At 43.4% G+C, this 17,695-nt stretch overlaps 1 long non-coding RNA gene across 1 annotated transcript in view; it reads right to left on the reverse strand.

The window, feature by feature from the left end:
- Nucleotides 1-15,919, reverse strand: part of LOC128084498 (uncharacterized) — a 42,868-nt gene extending 26,949 nt beyond the window's left edge. The window contains exon 1 of the long non-coding RNA XR_008208567.1: nucleotides 15,808-15,919. This is a non-coding gene — a long non-coding RNA (uncharacterized LOC128084498). The remainder of the gene's footprint in view (nucleotides 1-15,807) is intronic.
- Between the last annotated feature and the right edge of the window lie 1,776 nt (nucleotides 15,920-17,695).

Here is a 17,695-nt window from a genome sequence, read left to right on the forward strand (position 1 = left end):
ACAGCAGCTTGTTTTGGCCACCTCATTTTTTAGGAGATCAGATTTAGCTACTCAGCTTTAATACTCTTGTTTTTTGAATTAACCATCTGTTCTGCAACATCCAGAGACACACAGACCTAGTAAAGTAGGATGTCAATCTCCAGGTCTTGAGGGACAAAACACTTCTACATACACCAACAATAAACAAACAGATTCCAATGCAATAGGCAACCTTACCAACGAGGATCTTACATTGTTGATTTTTGTATCTATAGCATGGTTTCATTTTATCCAACTGGCAAAAGAGACTCAAGCCAACACAGTATACTAGTTGATCAATTAACCCTATAAGGAAAGAACTTGAAAAGGATTTATGACAACAGAGTTCCATTTACAGCAGCTGTAACTCAGAGATCTTAATCTAGCCCCTTCTAAGAAGATTATAAAAGAAAATAACACATGCTGTTCCACTGGCACGTGCTTATTGTTACTGTAAAGGAAGTGACAAACTCTTAAGTGAAAAAGCACAGAAAACACTTCAAACACAATGATAGATACTTCCAGTGCACAGTTGCTGTGATAGCCTGGAAGCCTTCTTCTCCAGTGTATCCCTTCAAATACAGAAGAACACAAACGCTCTGTTGTGTCAAGTTACATCAAAAGACAACAAACAGGATTTATAGGTGTTGCTTTACTAGTGAACTTTAACAAACACTTGAATCCAGTGACCCCTCTAAGAGAAGCGCACTCCATCGAAAAGCTATTTCTTTCAGACTACCAACAGGAGTGGCTAAGAGACTGCCAGAGTGGGCAGGCTATAGAAACATTTGACAGTTCCCAGATACTTAAATATTTTTTTCCACTTAAAACCTGCTACTCCAACAGTATATTTCATGCACAGTGTGTCCAATATAAAAACATTATGTTTTGCAACTGATGTCACTACAGTAGGCTCTCCAGGAACTAGTCTGACCTCTTTCCACAGTACGACCAGTAAAAAGGGCTTACTAGTCCCAGACATTTAACCCTGACCTCCAAAGATCTTCTTACAAGAGCCTACATAACTCCTTGTACGACAGCTTTGGTGATGAGCCTGAGTATTATTCTAAAGCTGGTAGCACTGAAGTACTACCAGTGTACTTACTTCAATCCCAAATGAAAGTACTGGAACAACACGACCTTATGGTCCGGTCCCTGGGCATACTGCAACTAATTGTTCTTTACCCGTTTACTTTCAACAGGAAAATCTCAATCAAGTTTGCAATACACTGATATAGAACAATTCACGTGTTCTCTCATTCCTGTACACAATAACCTATGCTGCTGCACATCTGCTTCCACAGCACTGATTACTGTATTAGGGGAAAAAAATAACTTGGTAGTGACACAGTTGTACTGCAGCACACCCCACCTGGCACTGATCCCTAACTTTGGCATGAGCATAATGCGTACATATTGAGGAGTTCCATGCTCAATTTCAATTGTTAGCCACTTTACGTTGGTCAGTGAATAAACCAAGAAGCCGTCACTTAAATAAGTCTTACCTTTTTATTCTTTCTCACTGTATGAATTTGGTAAATTCCTCAAGAGACCATCTGACACTCCACAGTGACTTCAAGTCACCATCTCATTCCAGTTTGTGACAGAAAAGTTATCACTGGGATTGAGAAACACCAATGCATGCGACCAAACAATCAGCAGTAGATGCCAGAATACACTGCAGTCTAAAAGTTCACTTCAAGTTTCCCATATTCAGTATAGTCTTAATAAGTTAATTTTTCATTCACTGATTTGATTAAGAAACACAGGATTTTAAAATTCAGGTGCCTGCACATAATTAAACATGAGCTGTTATGCTCATATTTGCAGGACTAAGGATTGATAACTGCTGAGAATTTTTAAGTACAAGAACACTTCGTGAAGTTCCTTTGCATCCTTACTCCTGCTATTTTTCCTCTATTCCATCTACTACTCTTAACTTGCACATTTACTTAATCTGTAAGCCAATGTAGTGAAATTGTGAATAATTAACTCACCGCCATACCTGCCTCTCTAGAACTGTATTTACTAGAAAATGATAACTGAAAGGAAGTTTCCCATCTGAAAGGTACACCAATCCACCTATTCTACATGTATTATATGAGCTGCGTAAGATTTGTGCATCAATACTGGAATCAACAGAAAATTCTCCCCTTAAAAAGACACTAGAATGATTTGGGTGTGTTACTACGTATGTGTTGTCAACCCCTTGCACACACAAATGGGCGCACACAGCATTTGTGACCAACCTTGTTCCCTTCTTACAGAAAAAAAATAAATCTATATTCAATTCCTTATTATGCCTCTCATCATATAAATATACAAGGCAAATTTTGCTAAATCTTTTGTTCAGGATAAGGTACTTTCCCTTCAAAATTAATGCATCTTGAATTATGACCTCATGTTCACTAAGTTTATCGCCCTTTTTTAAACTAAAATAAATCATATGGGGCTTTACTATATTGTACCACCTCTGCTAAACTGATTTGAAGGGCAGTTTAGAGTGGGGGTTTTTTTGTTTGTTTGTTTTGTTTTTTGTTTAACATTGAAGCTATACTGACACACAGAAACATTTGATTCTTTAAGAAAACTCAGCTTCTGGAAAGCTAGGAATTCACCTAAGACTTACAGAAAGGTCTCATCAATTTGCCCCACTCCAGCTTTGTAAATAATCATTCTGCGCTGGCCAGGAAGAGACATGAAGAATGTCTACGATTTACTCTGTATTAAACCAGAAGAAATGCTAAGAAGGGGAAAAAAGTGTTACTAAAGGCCACTAAGGAGCAAGGATGTGTAGTAGTTTACAGTGCAATTTCCTATTTAAAAAGAGAAAATTAATGACAGAATATGTCAAGTTGAAAGAACACACTGCGTGCTCTACTTCAGACTCTGGAAGCAATGCCAACACTCCATTCAGAACACATAGCTTTCACCAGCTTGGTCTTGAAAACTAACTCAAGGGATTAAGATGCTTCTCTAGAAAGAAACCCATAGGGTTCCTTAGAATTCTGTCTTCCAGAGATTGCTCACTCAGCCTAGCACTAAGCCAGTGACAAGTCCTGATCTTTCCCTTTGTTAAATACTTTTATTTACACTACTTCTAGTGAAGTTCAGATTCATTGAATTACTTTAGTTTTCAAAACCTTTAAAGGATTTTCTTAAAGTACAAGAAATGCCCCATTATTAATGCTTCGTGCATTTTTAATCAGGTTACATTCACTTAAAAAAAATGAATCACTTGTAAATCTATACAAGCAGAGTTGAAATCTAGGCTGAGATGACAACTATTGTTCTGATTCAGCTTGATAAAGCTACTGGTTTCTTACAGACAGGGCCAGCAAGTAGAAAAAAAAAAAAATCGACTTGAATTTCACCTGAATTACATGCAAATAAGTTTACACTTTTTTCCCCCCCAAGTGTGAATTGTCACAAATTGCTTTCCCCAGCTTGAGAGAGCATTCTAAACTGTTACCACCAAGAAAACCAAACAAACACAAAAGCAAACTTACACAAGAAGTTATTTGTGCCATAATATTTGCTTGTGGATAATGGCTTGAACACCCACACCAAGTCACTTTTCACCTCATTCTCTAACACCTGCATTTCTGATGCTGCAAATGCACCAAGTCAATAAAAGCTGACACCAAAGAGTATCTCACATGTTCCATTCTCGTTTTTTGTTTGTTTTTTTAAATAATATACAGAATAAGCTGACAAAGTAACATATTTTACATGCCTAAATAGACCATGCTTTAAGTGCACCTGTTTAGTGCAGAGGATTTCGTATATATTTCTGAGATTTCTGGGATTTTCAGTGCTCATTAAGCAAAACCTAGCAAATTAAAAAAAAAAAAAAAAAAAAGGAGGAAATAGCCTCATCTTTGAACATCAACCCATCTTTGAACATTAAGCCATGACAAGATCGCAGGTCCTTTTTCCAGCCTGCTCTTCAGGCCAAGCCAGAAAAGAGACGGCATAGAGGCAGGCAAGCTGGTACTCAACAGCAGCATGGACAGTCAGAAATGGAAAGTCAGCACAGAAAGATAGGCTTCTTTCCTGAGGGCTTCCTGCAGCACAGGAGACTGCAAAGACATCCTCGTGCTCCCATCAACTAATACTAAGAACACACCAGTAAACAAATCCAGTTTAGGCAGAGAAAAATGTTTCGTTCACTTCCCATGGGTGAGTTTTTTCTTCCTCAAAAGTCTTCCTAGCAACTCATTTTGTGGAAGCTTATGAAAAGCTTCGCCACCTATCTTTACATATCTCAAAACATTACTTGCTCCGCAGCATACAAGTGCCAAGACTGCTTTATATACACAGTGCAACTGCTAGAATTGACATGGAAAGCTAACAATTCACTAATACCTGAAATCAATTAACAAGCTTGTAATGTAAATATGTTCTTCTAGTTAGCAGTTCTGACACAGCTGTGTCCACCTCTAGACAAACCTTTAACATCTGTTCCTTAAAAGGCCATTCACAAAGTGCTGTTGTAAAATATATTGTCAAAACATTAAACTTTTACTTTCTCTTTGAGATTCTCACCTGCAGAGAAGCTATAGTTCAACTCTGTGCACACAGCAATCCCAGCTAAGGTGCTAGATAAGTCACATTAGCTTAATGTCTTTGACAGAAGCACCTGCTGGCATCATCCAGCAAGCACAGAATCACAAACGACCTGCAAGATCATCCAGTCCAACCGTCCTCCCATTACCATTGCCACCACAAGCACTAACCCATATCTCGTAGCTCCTCATCCAGGCGCCTCTTGAACACTGCCAGGGACAGTGACTCCACTGCCTCCCTGGGCAGCCATTCCAGTGCCTCACCACTCTCTGAGGAAAAAAAAAAAAGAGTTCTCCCTTGTGTGTAACTTAAACCTCCTCTGGTACCATTTCCTCAGGTCCTGTTTGTTGCCTGGGAGAAGAGGCCAAATCCCTCCTCATCACAATCTCCTTTCAGGAGGTTGTGGAGTGCAGTGAGGTCTCCCCTGAGCCTCTCCTTCTCCAGACTCAACAATCCCAGCTCCCTCAGCCACTCCTCATAAGATTCGTGCTCCAGATCCCTTACCAGTTTTGCTGCCATTCTCTGGACACATTCCAGGGCCTCAATGTCTTTCTTTTAGTGAGGGGCCCAAAACATAGTAACATAGGCACTATTACTACACTACCAAGGCTCAACTCATTGACAACATCTCATTCAATCATTATAACATCACATCCACACCTTCACAACTTTAGAGCATCCTAAAGTTGCGCACTTCAGAATACTGACAGATGTGCCGTTGCTTTGACCTACAAATTAAGCACTTGTTAGCAGAGCAAAAACTTCATTACAGTGAAATCTCGCAGGGATTGTCAACTGCTCCCCTTGTCTCAGGAAGGGACATACACATCAGCCACTTGCCTAAGGTCTAGTTAGTCATCTAGTAGCTATACCAACCTTCTTCCACATTTTCATGAAGAAAAAAAAAAAAAAAAAGCCACTCAGAAGTAGTGGTTAGACATCCAAAGGTGGCTTGTCCTGCAGTTCTCTACTAAGGATAGCTTTATCAATGAATCACCACTCCTTGATATTGAAATCTAATCACAGATATTCTAATCTGCCTACACCCCTTATTCCAGCAGGTAAGAGAAGGCTTGGTGATACTGCTGAATATGGCAACATCACACACAAGACATCCAAATAATGTCATCCCTTGCATCTAAAAACTGTTTGTTTTTTTGTTTGTTTGTTTGTTTTTAAATTAGATCTCCATTTTAATTTATGTTGGCTTCATTTTATAGTTGTGGTGCTTAGAAGCCAACGTTTTCTTGTAAGCACCAGACCTGAAACAGAAGCTTTTTTTGGCTTGGGCCTCAGCAAGGTATCATAGTCCATAGCTGGAAAAATGCAGTCTATTCACAGAAGTGGCCCATGTTGAGCAATAACTACCATTCTCAAGAACTGGGGAATAATGAGAAATAGTGCATCTGAGGGCAAGCTGGAAAGCTATTACTCGCCTTTCCCCCCCCCCTCCACATCAGAGAAGTGCAAAACCTTCTCTGGAATATAGGGAGGACATTTCAGCTGATACAGTTCAGCCTTCCATAGTTTAATTTCAAACTCCATTATAACAGAACTGTCTTCTGCTTACCACGCTTAAGTCCACCTGACTTAAAAAACAGCACACACCTTGAATACTATCCTCATCTATAAGATAAAAATTATGGAGTTTAATTTGAAGTTGTCTTCCAAAGAAATACAGTCTGTTTTGAGATCATTCCTACTAAACTACTAAAATAAATCACGGTCAGAAAGCACACACACACACAGGTTGCTCCAAAAGTAATGCCTCCTAACTGCTTCCACAGAAACTACAACAGATATAACAGCACAATTTGGTAGAGGAAATTTTATTACGAAACACCTTTTTTCAACATAATCACCACTATCAGCCAAGCATTTTCACCACAGATCAATAAGAGCTGCATGCCGCACTCATAAAAATCTCCATGGCTGTCTGGAACACAGCTTGCCTTTCATATCACTGTTACCAGTGCCAAAACACACCACCCACCACCTCACTGCACTTACAGTCTTCTGCTGGTCTCCATAAGCATCCACCAAGAGTTCGTGAATGTCAATGGGCCCCATTTTTTTTTTTTCCCCCCAAATGGAAGAATTCAATGACACATCTCTGCTTCATACACACCCCCATGTCAGGCACCATTTTGTCAGGCTGCCCTCTGCTGCCATCTGTCACACAGCAACAACAGTAAGGGGACACTGTTGGAAAAGTTCAGCCTCTATTGCCATATCACCACCATCTGCGTCTGATTGTGGGCCAATGTAATAAACTAGGAGGCATTACTTTTTGAACAGCCCTCATATAAATCTAATAATTTAAGTTTTTGAAGTAGTATCTAGAATGACAAGTGTAGCGGGCACTACAGAAATAGGAAAAATATAGCCTTTGTGCAAATATTTAAGGTAACTCAGTCACCTTCTCTGCTACCCACAGAATAAAAGTAAACGTTTTCAGAAAACTTGGGTCTTTCAAAAAAAAATATTTAGAAGTGACAGAATTTCTCAAGCAATTAGGACACTGTAAGCATAAGAAAGCTTTCTTATATTTCCTTCTATTTATAGTACATTTTTATCTTCTAATTCATTAAAAAAAACAAACAACAGTTTAAACCCTTAATTTCTACACAAAACAAAATCTAAAGTTTACACACTGTTACTATAGAGGTGTTTTTTTAATTTTTTTTGCTCAGGGAGAGACAACTAGGGCTCTTATAAAAAGTAATACAGGAAAATTACGATACAGAAATTGAATCGCTGCAGAAACTTACCCATTTCACTGAGGACAAGTATTTTTGCTGTGACAAGTCACATACACAGAAGACATCTACCTGCCATAAGCATTTTAGTATAAGTTTCAAGCTAAAAAAAAAAAAAAAAAAAAAAAAAAAACCTCAAGGAACTCGGCTATATTTGACTACTGTATACAACTGTCATGGTTAATGTTTCTAAGCAGCTCACTGCAGGAAAAGTAATCAAAGGTGAAGAGTGAAAGGGAAAAGCAGCAGAGATGAAACTAAGCATCTTGTCAGGGAAGATAGCAACACGGCTAGAGGTCACTGAAAGACAAGGAGAGGGAAGGGAGGAATTCTGGAAGATTCCTAGCTTGACTTTTCTATAAGGATAAGGCAGAGCACTGCCTGCAACAAGCACTACCTCCTGAGGGACAGGGAGAATGCATACTGACAGGATGTCAGCATCACAACAGGACAGGTGCTTAGTGTAACTCAAACACAGCTCCAGGGAAAAGGAATGGCAAAGCAAGCATCCCCCACCAGGCCCCAAACTGTTTGGCAGTAAAGGACTTAGAGGTATGCCTCCATCTGCAGTTGTGAGACTTAAAGAAAAGAGCATTCTGGCATCTTGTCTTCTCACAGAACAGCAAATGCTACACCACAACCAAAGAAACCTGGAAAGCCAGTGGCTCATGAACAAGTATTTAGGAAGACTCATAGCAGAAAAGAAAGAAATGGCAGTGCTTTCAGACATACAGCATTAAGACTAATTAGAAGCATTAAGAGAACAACAGCAAGTGCAGCAGAAAGCTAGCAACACGGGATTTAGGAAGGCACATTTTCCAAAAGGCATGTTGCAAATTCAGTTCTGACAAGGAGCAGAGAGTTTGGGCCACAAAACTGCCTATAGCAGCTGACGCAGGAAGGTGGCTGTGATGGGCTGTGAATTGGACAAGAGGCAGGGAGACAGCCCAGCTCCTGCTGTGCCATGAGGATAGAACACATCAATGCTCAGCACCCTCACATTCCCACCCCAATGGAAGCAAAGAGCTCATTTCTCACTGAGCACCTGCACAGGTTAGGATCTCATGCCAGGCCTCCACGTACCACTGCAATATACTACTGCTGACCATTTGTTCTGCAGTACACTAGAACAGAAGGCTGGCAAACCCTGTGAAACCAAACACCCAGAAAAGCTTGTCTTGCTGAAAGCTTAAGTAAAGCAAAAACACCACTTGAATACCTTATAAAGCATGGTTCTTAGCTGAGAGCGCTGTGATCTTATCTAGGAAGAATGAGTTTCTTGCCTTAGCTTCTGATACAGAACATGACCCCTCCTGCACAGAGCTTCAGTTACTGACAGCAGACACAGTCAAGCCTTCCTTCTCCTACAGCACATTCCTCCTCTTCAAGGTACTCTTATCTTCCAGCCTTGCCTGCAGAGACAGCAAGCTTTACTACTTCAAAAAAATATGTCAGAGGTAAGGTGGCCAGTTTTTTTTCCCCACTGGTAAGTATTCTTCTCTAAGCCTGTGACTATTTTCATTCCTGAGTTACAAGGATAGACTGAGTTTTCTTGCACCAGACGACCCTTGAAGATGTCCTTCCTACTTGTATTTAAGTGGCCTCTAAAGGAAATTCTCCAAGAATCTCATATAGCATAGTTTAATCCCAAGGACTGCTGCTGGCTTTTATATTAGGTCGGTTGTTTTCTGGTCTGTTCCCAGGAAACAAGGAAAGGTCACATACCACAGATAAACCTTCCACATATCAGTTCATTTTGTTGCCTTCTGAAGTCCTCCAAACTTGGAAGAAGCAAAGCCCAAATGTTTCTTTTAATTTATGTTGTACCTCATTTTGAAACAAAAGCTACATTTATAGCCTATGAGTGAAACTGGTACATAAATACAGCAATGCAACAACATTAGAAATACGAAAAAATTACTCTCCTATTCAGATTATTTTGTAAATTCTTGATAATTCAGTCATTTTCTGACAGATCTCACTCATTGGAACAAGTTCTGATGAAAGATTTTACTAAGCTATTTCCCTGCTCCATTGGAATCAATGTTGCCATGTATGAAAAATAGCCTTTGTTACCACTTTAGAGTATCAGGTTACCAATTCCAGTCCCATTAAAGGCATGAAAGCACTGTGTTGTATTCAGTGATGCTCATTACTCCTGCTGCTCATCTACACCAATTCCACTACTTGAAATACGTAGCATAAACATGCAGCTATTCATTAAAGGTTTCTGTCCTCATTCCCAATGGAACCAACGCAAAGGCTTTGACTGACATGGAGCCTTGGATGAAACCCAATGCAAGCACACACACCATAGAGAGGGAAAAATTCTGATGAGTGAGGATGTGTTTAAAAGAGACACACATTCACTTTCTGATGGGCAAGGACAAGGGCATTCCATTACTGCCATATGTTTTCCTTTCCATGCCAGTTATTCTAGGCAGAAAGGCTAATTAGTATTGCTAGCCATTCCATTTCAAAGGCACATTTAAGCAATTGGTACATTGGTTCCCAGTATCATCGTTTATACATTATTAGGAGCTCTGGCATATTCCTACTTTATTCTCCATAAAGACTTTAACATGCACGGACATCTAAGTTCATTATTTTTCCTTTCTTTCACATATCAGAGAGAAGCAGGATAAGCAGGACAAGCATCTCTAAGGATCTCACAAGTCTTCAAGATGCACTGATCTACGGACCAGGTGAATTTAATATAAAACGGATGTGAGGTACTACAAGTATTCTGCCCTCTATTTTCATTGATAATTGCTTTCCTTATTTCTATCTCCACCCCTTCTATACAGAGAGTGGTGAGGTGTTGGAACAGGCTGCCCAGAGAGGCTGTGGATGCCCCGTCCCTGGAGGTGTTCAAAGCCAGTTTGGATGGGGCCCTGGGCAGCCTGGTCTGCTATTAAATGGGGAGGTTGGTGGCCCTGCATGTGGCAGGGGTTGGAGATTCATGATCCTTGAGGTCCCTTCCAACCCTGGCCATTCTGTGATTCCCCAGACACAGCACCACGCTCAGTGTTAGTCAGTATTCACCTACTGGAGAACAACCATACATTCACTAACTGCCAAACTACATGCGGCGTTTCTATAGCTTTAACGTAAACAGGAAACACAAACTAAATGAAATATCTACTTTTCAGAAAGCAACAAAGAACACTTTCCTCCCAATCTCAGTTTATTTAGGAGGTGGTCCCAATCAGTGTAGGCACAGCAGGAATGAGGGGGAGAAGGGAAAGCTGGTGCCATTTGTTGAAGATTCCCAAACAGGCTAGTGACAAGAATAACAGACAGACCCTCCAACTGCCAAAGACACACTGTCTCCCCACTTTGGCATAAGATACATAACATCTGGCTGCCCAGCAGAGCAGAGTTACAGCCTTTCCTTACCCACACTCACAGAACTGCTGACCGATGATAAAACAAAAAGTTTCAAAAGGTTGCTCCAAAGGCTCCAAGCCTCCATTGAACAACAGCTTGAAAATGTTGTCAAACACTTCAGGAGTCCAAAAGTCTTCCAGCAAAAAGCTTTCCATTCAGTTGAAACAAGAGGAAGTGACAGATCCCAAGACTAAAAAGAAACTTGCAATGAAGCAAGCACCAACACTGCCTCGCCATTTTAAAACCCAGAGATGCAGTGAAGTGCACGCTTGAAATACATCAGGTACTGTTGCAGTAAGGGGAATGAGACACAAGGTTACACCTAGTACAGCCTTCAAAGGCAATAAATGAATTCAAACTGCAGCCTCAGCCCTGGAGCAAGGGCAAAAGCTGGATGGAAGTCAGTTACATTACACATGTCTAAAACCTCCCTCCCCTTTCCTCTCAAAGAGGTAGTAAGGCATTAAAACCTGACATCTCAAAGCACCAAAAAATCATGACTGCTAACACTGGGAGGAAGAACTACCCTCTCAAAAACAGAAGTATTACATCACAGTACAAATGAGCAACACTATAGCAGAGGACAACATTTGAGCTCACCTTTAGAGTTATGCCATTTGCTTGCTGATGAAAAACCAACTACTAAAGCACCTTTTTTTTTTTTTTTCTCCTCAAAACATAAGTGTCCTCTCAGTGCATCTGTATGACCACTTTCCACCCATTATGAAGGAAAATACTCTTAACTGAAATGTATAGTACTGTTGATGAGGTAATAGCCCCACTCCTCAAATGCATGGTAGCCCCACAAAGAAAAAATGACAAGGATATTCAGAAGTTCATGATCACAGAATAGCTCATGTTAGAAAAGATCTTAAGGATCATCAAGTCCAACAGCATCCAAACCATACTACCTTAACTCTAACAACTCTCCACTACATCGTGCCCCCAATAGTCCCTCTGGTAAGATTTCCCTGACTCCCAGTATCTGAGACTACTAAAAACACAGGGCATGATTTTAAGATCTGTTAGATCTGTGCACTGACATCCATCTTGCACAGTGGACTCCAACATAAGAATTTAAGGAAAATCAATTATAATACTTGGCATTAGCACCATACTACTGCATCATAACACACACGCCTGTGTACGCAATTTGACTTTTATTATTATGACCTGCTATCATAGGTTGAACTATGGAATGCTTCCCAAACTCAATTTGACACAGTACAATATAATTAACTTCAATATTAAGACAGGTGACTTCACCAGTAATTCAGCAATGAATTATGCTAACTCTGCAAACACCTGCATATTCTGTTAAATATCCCATGTATTTCAACAATAAAGAACTTGCTAATAACCTGTATTTACTCGTTTAGATTACAGACTTAGTTTGTCACACTCAGAAGGAAACCGCAGAGATGACCTTCTGTCCTCATTACTATTCTTGTGCTAAAGATAGCATAGAGAGTAAAAATAAATAAATCCCAACAGCATTAGGAGTTAGACAATGTCATGCTGAAAGATACCCTAAACGATGAGCCTTATCCGCTCCTGCCAGCCAGGATGGCAGGGGGTTAGAGGGGAAGGTGGCATTTAAGTGCTCGCTGGGTGATCTCTTTGTAGCAGACTCCATTTCCAGCTGTAATCACTCGCTGGCCTTCACTGGATTCCTGAACGCTCTGGAATAGCTCCACAAAGTATTTAAGTGGATGGATGGTACAGGTCACTGGAACAAAACTTCTTTTCTCTCTTGGCCACGGCTCTCTTTCAGCACATTCTTTTGAAGTCTGCGCCACTGAGGAATCAACAACAGCTGAGAAACATGTGTTATCATACAACACTGAGCACAGCAGCAATATTGCACAGCAAGACACTTTTGTTCAATAATCCTGGACTATTGGAAAGCATTGCAATGTTCTTTGTTGTCTATAAGCCCTTTCTCCAAGCACGGTAGGAAAGAAAACAGATTCCTCCCCCCTTTAAGTAGTAACTCCAAGCAAAAAGGTAAATGAAGCAGGTTTCTTAAGTGCCTCCCCATTCTGAAGACTTACAGCACAAATCTCCTCGTCTCCTCCCAGATATATTCTCCCATCTCCATATTTACATTATCACAAAGATAACTTGATGCTTATTGAGACTGAGCAAGAGTAACAGCAAGAGGGGCCTAGCCTGCAATCCCTGTGACAAGGAACTGTAAGGTACAGCTCAAAACCATCCTCCTTCCCGAGGCAGCATAATGGCTCCAATCTCAACTTGTTAAGTAAGAAGTTGGGGCAAGTAGGAGTATTGCTCAGCTTGGCACACACAGGCAATTCTCCCCCCTCCCCATGTTGTATCAGTACAGATAAAGGTGCCATACAAACATCTCAACAATGAAAATAAAGATAAAATATTGTAAACACAGAAAACAACGTCAGTATGCTGTAATTGGCCAGCAAAACTATGCTTGTTGGAGCTGAGAGATCAGTACACACTTAGAAGGGGGTTATGAAGGATGAAAAGAAATCAGGTAATTGCGGAACTGAACACGGAGACAGACTGCCTGCCTAAACGGCAACAGCAAGGAGTTCACATAGACACAGGCAAGAAGACAGCAACTTGTACCCACTGCTGCAAAACAGCAAGTTCCTACAGAAAAGCCTCTCATTCACAGCAGAGAACCACTTCCAGCAGGATCTAGCCTGTTGTTTACAAAGGCTGCAAACCTCAAACGGCACAGGAAGGCAAGCACTGAGATCACAGTGTGTCATGCTATGCTGTAAGGTCCCGGCTTGAGAGCTGTAAGATCCAACATTTCAAGAAAGCCCCAGAAAACCACACAGCATTTACATTTAATTTCAAGATAGAGATCTTAAAGACTTAAGAATCTCGGCAAAGACCTAGAATTAGAAAACAAACAAAAAGCCCACTTACTAAGCCAATCTCTTAATTACAGAGCTCAAGAAACAGCCAAGAGTGCATGCATCCCACTGAGGGGGGTCCCGGCCCATTCTCCAGCCTGCAATTAAATCTCATGGGGTTTCTTTTCCGAGAAGTAATGAGCAAATTCACACCCCAACAAGGTATCACAGAAGAAGCACCCAATATTCTCAAAGTATAAAGGGGGTAAAAAGAACTTCAGTCTCAAAACTGCGACAGCAATACAAAATCTGGTGCACTGTCATTCAAAATAAATACCTATTATCAGAAGTTCCGCTTTACAGCTTCCTAAGAACAAATATTAGCACAAGAATAACCACCACCTGACAAGCATTCCAAATCACAACCAAACAGAGCAATGCATTTGCACAGAATTATCCATAAAAATTATGTGAAAGAGTACTTCAGTTATTCTGAAAGTCTCCATGTCCTATAAGGCAGAGCTAAGACAACTGCTTCAGTAAAGGTCACACTGCCGTTCCATGGCAGAGGCAGGAACAGGACCCGTGGTCCTTGGCTCTCCTCACAACTTTTCAAGATTCTCACTAACCATACTTGGTTAATTTACCCCCATCTATTCCCCCTGATTACAAAGTTTCTCACCCCCAGGAAAGATCAAGAAGAAATCACATAACTGTGGTCAGGTTCCGTTAGGTTTATGGTGGTGGGAAAGAAAGAAGTTACACGAGTGTAAGAAGTGAATCTGAGCCTCACTGTTGCTGTACAGGGCACACAGCTGAACACCACAGTGACAAGCAGTCATTTCCGCTCCCCTAAGCCAAAGAGTCACTGGATACACAAGGAATCACTAACATAAAAATAAATGCTTCAATCCCCGGCCTGTTTTATTATTAGCTATAATTAAACAAAGTTCAGTAAGAAATTGTAGCTTCTCCCTTCTTCAGAAGAAGAGAGAGACAAACAGGGCTTCATCTTGAACCAGGTAAATCTATGGTCTTAAGGAGCAGAATCTATCAAGAAGTAATAGCGCAGCCATGCGCCACCGTTCTCCATTCAGACCAAAGGAGCTGACCTTATCTTCCTAAATTACACATTCTTTACCGAACCCACCAGCCAGGCTTCACTTCCACAGCACCCAACACAACCACACCACCACCTACCCTATTACTTATGAGCACCAAAGCCCTGCAAGCAGGTGTCTCAGCAAGCACAGCCTTCCCAAGGCATGCTACAGCACCAACACCGCTCTGTACAGTCCCAGCTAAGGTGTTAATCTGCCAAGCTCTAACACATCCACAGCTTCAGGACACGATGGGCGACAGGTGCAATTCCAGAGAGGACACTGGAACCCATCGCGTTCCTTCTGCTCTCATCTCCCGTACCAACAAAGCCCACCAGCAGTGTTGTGCTGCTGGCATAAGGACGCAGCCCATCGTTGAGCAGGGACAGGCCACCCCAGCTCATCCAGGTCCTGGATCATCACAGCCACGCTTCAGGGCTGTGCAAACCACAGCGTGGGATCCATCTTCTGCCCTGCAAAGTTCTGCCTCTTGCTCGTCCTGCTGCACTGCTCCTGCCCCAGCTTTTCTCAGCGTCTCTCGCCCACCACAGATAAAACAGAACCTCAAGCGCTCCCGCAGCTTTTCTTTTAGTTTTGCTCGCTGTGGGGAGCGAAGAAAGGAGGAGAGGTCGGGACGGGAATGAGCGATTAATCACGGAACGAGTCGTCACTGCCTGGAGAGGAAGGGAGAAAGAGACCGAAACCAAACGGTCCACGTCGCAGAAATTCAGACAGGAAAGCGAGACCCTCTTGCTGGGGACAGCACGAGGAAGGATGAGAGCACCCGCAGCGGGAAGGGTGCGAGGAGAAGTCGGTGCTCAAGTCTCTTCCCAAGGACGCAGAAAACAGCCCGCACCTCTCAACGCGGCGCTCGAAGGAAAGCAAAGCCCCAGCGCCGGGCAGGGAACGGACGGGGAGCGAAGGAAAGAACCAAGGCACAGAGGGAGCGTGACGGGAAGGCACGGCAGACTGAGAAGAACAGCCAAAGCGGAAAAAAAGCGAGGGGAGCGGGGAGCAGCAGGCAACGACAGCGAGAAAGTTGGCGGCAGAGGGGCGGAGAGGGCGGCGGGCTGAGGACCCGCCGAACCCCGGCACGCGGAGCCCGAGGAGCGGCGGGACCCGACTTACCGCTCCGGCGGCCGTCCCGCGGCGGCTGCGGGCAGCGCCAACGGCTCCGGCTGCCGCCGGCTCCGCCTCGCGCCTGTGCCCCGCGGGGGGCGGCGCGGCCGGCCCGGGGCGCAGCGCCCGGGGGCTCGGCTCGGCTCTGCCCTCCGGGCGCCGACGGCGGCGGCGCCGCTCCTCCCCCGGGCCCGCCGAGCGGGTAGGTGGGCGCGCGGCTGTCCCCCACGCCGAGCGGCGACCGCCCCCGCCTCCTTCCTGCCTCTGCCTAGCTCCCCTTCACCGGGAGAGACATGTAACGGAACTGGGACGCCAGCACGGCATTGTGGGAGCTCTTAAAGCCGCAGCCGCCCGCTGCCCCCCGCCGCCGACGCTCCCGGCCCGGGGGCGGGCAGGCAGCCGCAGCCTGTCAGGGAGAGAGGCGCTGCAGCCCCGCCGAACGGCGCGGCCCGGCACGCACGGCACCGGCGCCCGGCGCGCTCCGGCTCGGGGGGTTGGCCGAGCTGAGCCCCCGGCTGAGCCGCGTGTCTCTCCCTCCAATCTCTCTCTCTCTCTTTCTCTTATTTTTCTTTAATCGTCGAGATTTTCCTATTGTTTCTGGAAGAAGCAGGAATGCCTTTGTTGCTTATTTTTAACTGGAAGCCGGCAGGCAGTGCTTGCTATTGTTTCTGCCCTGGGCTTTTGATGACGGAAAATTCCCCGGAAAAAAAATAAAATAAAATAACAACACAGAGCAGCGAAGAATCTTATGCGAGAGGCTATTTTTGGCACCAAGTTTTGAGCAAGAACTTTTAATCAGTTGTGTGTTTGTACAGCTTGGGATAGGAAGATGACTGTTCCTAAGATGAAAAGAAACAAAATGATTCACGGGTGTTTTCCGCCTCTCCCACAGCAGTGCTGCCCAGCTTTTCCCAGGGCCAGGCCTTTGCCCTCCCACCCCTGTAGCACATCACGTTGATGGTTTGTGATGGAGTCTCTCAGAACTCTTTCTGCTGTTTTGGTTACCACTATCTAATGATGGTTGTCCACCCGTGGATCTGGATCTTGGGTTATGATCACATCCTAACTACTACTACTAAGTACACACCCTACTACTGAGCATATTTGTTGTAAGCACACCTGGCAAGACAAAAAGTTCCTGCTGAGAAAGTTTTTGGGGCACAGAAGGATGTAACTTCTATGCCTGACATGCCTCTGAGCCTTCTTGTGCTGGCTTAGACAGGAGGAGCTGGCCACTAGTTTTTGTAGACAGCCAAAGGCACATGTAATGAGGTATGAGTAAGAAGGAATAGCAGAGATAAGGTGAATCAGTCCAGGAGCTGGTGGTCTGCATGGTCAGCTGTGTATACACCTTGAATCGTAGACTATCCCAAGTTTGAAGGGATCCACAAAGGTCCCTGAGTCCAACTCCTGGCTCGACACAGGATCACACAAACATCAAACCCTATGGCTGAAAGCAGTGTCCAAAAACTCTTTGAACTCCAGCACTTGGGGCCGTGCCCACTGCCCTAGGCAGCCCGTTCCGTGTCCATCGCCGTGTGGTGCAGATCCTGTCCCTAACCCCCGGCTGCCCCTCCCCTGACACAGCTCCATGCCGGAGCCCCGTTGCTGTCCCCCAAAAGAAGAGGGCAGCACTGCGAATACGTCAACCTTATGAAACAGGAAAAGGGATGCCTCCAGCAATGCACTGGGTGACCAGTTTTCCTGCAGTCTGCAAGATGAGATTAGCTTGCACTAAGCATTTCTTCTTTCAAGGCTATTAATAAAGATTGCTGCCAGATAATTTACTAGCACGAAAAAGGGCTGCATTTTCCAGACAGACTGCTTGTTGCAAATGTTTAGCCAAATATTCTTGTAAAGCTCCTGAGAAGTGCTGCACTCATAGCACTGCCACTTC

Source organism: Tympanuchus pallidicinctus, unplaced genomic scaffold, assembly GCF_026119805.1.
Source record: "Tympanuchus pallidicinctus isolate F22 unplaced genomic scaffold, pur_lepc_1.0 scaffold27, whole genome shotgun sequence".
NCBI lineage: Eukaryota > Metazoa > Chordata > Aves > Galliformes > Phasianidae > Tympanuchus > Tympanuchus pallidicinctus.